Genomic DNA, 4,820 nt, shown 5'->3' with positions numbered 1-4,820 from the left:
TAAGTACTGGGGTCTTTGTTTTCTTTTTCATGTAAAATTAACCATTATTAATGGAAAATAGGGACTTGTTCATGAAGCTAGTTAAGATGTTAGTTGATTTGAATGAAAGAAAATTTACTGGAAATTTTGGGAGTTTTAAATGTTCTAATTTTAAAAGGTGTTTGTTGATTCCTTGATAAATAAGAGCATTTTGAGTGCGTTTCATAATAATTGAAAACAGTTGCAGATTGTAGTGAATAAGCTTCCTCATTACTGTGACAGAATGCCCAACATAAAAACTTAAAAGGACAGATTGATTCCGTTTGTATTTCAGAGATTTCTGTCCCTTATGATGGAGAGGGCATGGTGCTACAACTCACATCACTGTAGACCTGCAGCAGAGAAAGAGGTATAAGGAGCCAGAGCAAGATAAACCTCCAAGACACACCCCCTCATCCCTTACCTTACACCCAGTTCTCAACAGTACCATCATAGCGGAGGGGACCATTCTGACTCAAACCACCGCACGGTGTGAGCCACCAGACTTTGAAACAAAAACAACAAACATGCGTGCTGAAGATCTGATTTTGCATACCAAGCACTTTGCCTGCTAAAGCTACCTGTCAAATTCTAATTTTGCCAATGAATATGACAGGATATAACCAATCGAGAAATACAAGTCCTGGTATCGTAATCAAGGGTCCCTTTTTTAGGCGTGCTAACTCCGTTAGTTGGTAGCTTTTACATGTATGAAAATTCTTAAATATTAAAAAGTATGATCATAGGCTGGAGAGATGGCTCAGAGGTTAAGAGCACTGTCTGTTCTTCCAAAGGTCCTGAGTTCAATCCCCACAACCATATGGTGGCTCGCAACCATCTATAATGAGATCTGGTGCCCTCTTCTGGTGTGCAGGCACAAATGCGGGCAGAATTCTGTATAAATAAAAAACAAATCTTTAAAAAAAAAAAAGTATGGCCAGGCGTGGTGGTACACGCCTTTAATCCTAGCACTCCGGGAGACAGAGACAGGTGGATCACTGCGAGTTCAAGGCCAGCCTGGTCTATGAAGCGCGTCTAGGACAGCCAAGGCTACATAGAAACCGTGTCTCAAAAAAAAAAAAATCACAAACAGGTCATTTGAAGAAATGTCAGGTTATCTAAAATGACGAGTGACCATGATAACATACCTGTCTTAGGGTTTCTGTTGCTGCAGTGAGACACCATGACCAAAGCAACTTGGAAAGAAGAGGGTCTACTTGGCCTCCACAGCGCTGTTCATCATCAAAAATAAGTAAGGACAGGAACCAAGGCGGGAGGTGATGCAGAGGCAGGAGGGCGCTGCTTATCGGCTTGCTCAGACTGCTTTCTTAAAGAACCCAGGAACTCCAGCACAGAAATAGCACCTCTCAGTGGGCTGGGCTCTTGCCCATCAGTCACTAATTGAGAAATGCCTTACAGTCTTGTCTACAGCCTGATCTTCTGGAGGCATTTTCTTAATTGAGGTTCTTCACTCTCAACTGACTTTAGCTGGTGTCAAGTTAACAGAAATTTAACACCGTAACACCCAGCAAATGCTGCTATTTTATCACTTTAAGTCAGTATTACCTTCTGAATCTCATCACAGCTCTTGAGTAGCAATGCTGTGTAGAGCAGGATGTGTGTGTCGTTTCTGTTGTCTCCTGGTACAACATTTATTTTTGTTTTTCGAGACAGGGTCTCTCTGTGTTAGCCCTGGCTGTCCTGGACTGGCTTTGTAGACCAGGCTGGCCTCTAACTCACAGGGATTTACCTGCCTCTGCCTCCCCAGTGCTGGCATTAAAGGCGTGCGCCACCACGCCCAGCTGGATAAAACAGATTTTAAAATTTAATTTTTCCTGTGTTTCAAAGTCTCAGGTATGAGTAATTGGTGAACTTGTTTTTTGAGATAGGATTTCTGTGTACCCCTGGCTGTTCTGAAACTCACTCTATAGACTAGGCTGGTCTCGAACTCACAAAAATCCGCCTGCCTCTGCCTCCTGTGCTGAGATCAAAGGTGTGTGTCACCACCGCCCAACCAATTAGTAAATTTAAGACCAATATTCAGACTGTTTTTTTGAACTAATGTTTTTGACCGCTTAATATTTTATGTACATAGCTGGGTGCAGTGGCGCAGGCCTGTAATCCTAGCACTTGGAGAGGCAGAGGCAGGCAGATAGCTGTGAGTTCGAGCACAACCTAGTCTACGAAGTGAGTCCAGGACAGGGAAGCTACACAGAGAAACCCTGTCTCAAAAAAACTAAATAAATAAATTATTATAATCTTGTCTCCTATCTCAAAGAACTTGGTGTCTACCCCTCTGCCACATTTGATTTTTTTTTTTTTCTTCCATATCCATCACTAGCCAGTATTTAGCAAGATCCTTAGTTTAGTTTCAGGACACTTTACCCTCTTAAAAATTCTTGTGACGAAGCAGTATGGCATTTTCCTGCAGTCCCAGGTACTTAGGAAGCTGAGGCCGAGGATCTTTTAAACCCAGTGTAAGACTCGTGTCGGGAGAGTCTTTTCCTGGAAGCCCCAGTGAGAGATGGAGTCTGAGATCGATGTAAATTATTAATCTGTCGCAATGGGATCTACCCGTCTTGGAGAAGGAGTCCCTGAGCAGCAAAAGCTGTGGATTTTTATACCCTTTACAGAAGCTGACTTTAGTAACAGTGATTATTACAAACTTGATTGGCTAATAGAGTGACCTTTAAGCTGATTGGCTGGGTGAGCGAGGGGACCAGGGTCAGACAGCAGGAGGGAACTTTTCCTTTGTTATGGTCATTGTGACCTGTAGCTGATTGGTTGGCCCTGGTGCAAGCTCCTAGAAACTGTTGCTAGCTGTGTGTTTGTGGCTCTCCCTGGAAACTCCGGGGGCGGGGTCAGGTGTTCAGACCCTGAACACAAAATGGTTTACATTTGGTCTCTAACCCAGGAGTTCAGAGACAGCCTGGAAAGCACAGTGAGACTCTGTCCCTTAAAACATGTATAAAATTGATAACCCAAAGAAAGAGCTTTTGTTTATAATATAGCAACTCATACAATTAAAGTTTTTTTCAAGTAATTCAGTAAGTTTTAAAAATAATTTTTAAAAAGTAATAAAACATGTTATTTATGGGAATAACATTTAAAAAAATAACTTGAAACAAAAGCTTTAGCAGCGAATATGGTATTGTGTATTTTTTCCAAGTCTTTTAACATCTGGTTTAGCTAGAAGACATCTATATTTTGATACAGGTTTTCCTCTGCCAGTGTATGATACAAGTTGTATGACTTCTGGAAAACTCCAGTACACCCATGAGAAAAAAAACAAAGAAGGCAAATGACAAGGTAGTCTTGTCATCGTGAAAATGCTTAGTGCCGTTTAGAGGGGAGGACGTGTTCTGAGAAGTGTGTGCTGTGACTGGTTATTGTGTGCACATTAGGGAACACTCACAGAGCTGCTAACCACATGACAAGGATACAAAGTTGTTTCGCAGTGTTAGACTGCAGTTCTGTGCTCATGGCTTTCCTGAAGGGCTTCAGGCCCACTCTACCACACTCTGAAAACTCATGTTCTCAAATAGAAAACAGACACTGTTAAGTGTTGAAACTCTGTGTCTACTTTAAGCCTTGGAATTGACGGGACTCCTGATGCATAAATAAAGGGAACACTTCATTTATAAAATATTAATTATGATTTTTTTCAGTGCTGTATTCAAACTCAAGCACTATTCCGCTGGGCTTTCCTCCTGCCCCAAGTCTCCTTTGCTAAATTGTATTGAAACTTAGCAAGACCAAAAACATTTTTTAAAAAGATTTATTTATTTATTACATAGTGTTTTGCCTGCATGTGTGCCTGCGGGCTAGAAGAGGGCACCGCATCTCATTATAGATGGTTGTGAGCCACCATGTGGTTGCTGGGAATTGAACTCAGGACCTCTGGAAGAGCAGCTAGTGCTCTTAACCTCTGAGCCATCTCTCCAGCCCCGACCAAAAACATTTTTAAGATTCTACAGACACAAATTCTTGACAAATGCTTTTAAAGAGGAGCTAGAGAACTGTAGGCAGGCAGGCTGCCTGAGAGGCCTCTGAAGTAACATTTACGTTAAAACCTAGCTAATAAGAAGATAGCCGCAGCAAAGTGGAGGGAGCTAGAAAGTTATTCGCAGGTTAAAGTGTTTATACCTGGAATCCCAGGACACCAAGGTGGAAGTAAGAGGATCAGGAGTTCAAACCAAGGTTGAGACCAGCCTGAGCACGTGAAACAAACAATAATAATATATTTGTTTGCTTGTCTGTTCCTCTCACTAGAAAAACAAAACAAAACAAAAAAACTCCAACAGGAAACTCATTGCCTTTCTTGTCTGTTCAGGTGCCGGGCACATAGGAGATATACAGGAAAATGTTTTTGAATGTGCCTATTGTATTTGAATTGTATGTGTCTATTATATTTGAATTGCATATGCATTATAATTGACTACGTATATGAAAATTTGAAAAGCCATAGAGCATAGTGGGCAAAGGGAAGAACGGTTCAAAGGGAGAGAAAGACTTCTAATCACAGAAGGTAGTAGGGCCTAGCTGGGCTCGGGGGTTGAGGAACAGAAGTGGGAAAGAAGCTACTTGTTCACACTAACCTGCGCCGCTCATTTTGCCCCTTGTAGCGTGCGCGCCATGTCTTTGTGAGAGACTCCAAGCACCACCTAGGGAATCCTGGCAGGCACGGGAGTCAGAGAGAGCGTCTAGCCGGCGAGGGGCGGGGCCAACTTCCGCGTCAGGCCCCTACCGTTGGACGCAGGCGCCAAGGCTACCACGTTTGAGGTCATATTCCGTGACGTCAG

Source organism: Acomys russatus, chromosome 9, assembly GCF_903995435.1.
Source record: "Acomys russatus chromosome 9, mAcoRus1.1, whole genome shotgun sequence".
Classification (NCBI taxonomy): domain Eukaryota; kingdom Metazoa; phylum Chordata; class Mammalia; order Rodentia; family Muridae; genus Acomys; species Acomys russatus.
Note: the sequence above shows the minus strand (reverse complement) of the source record.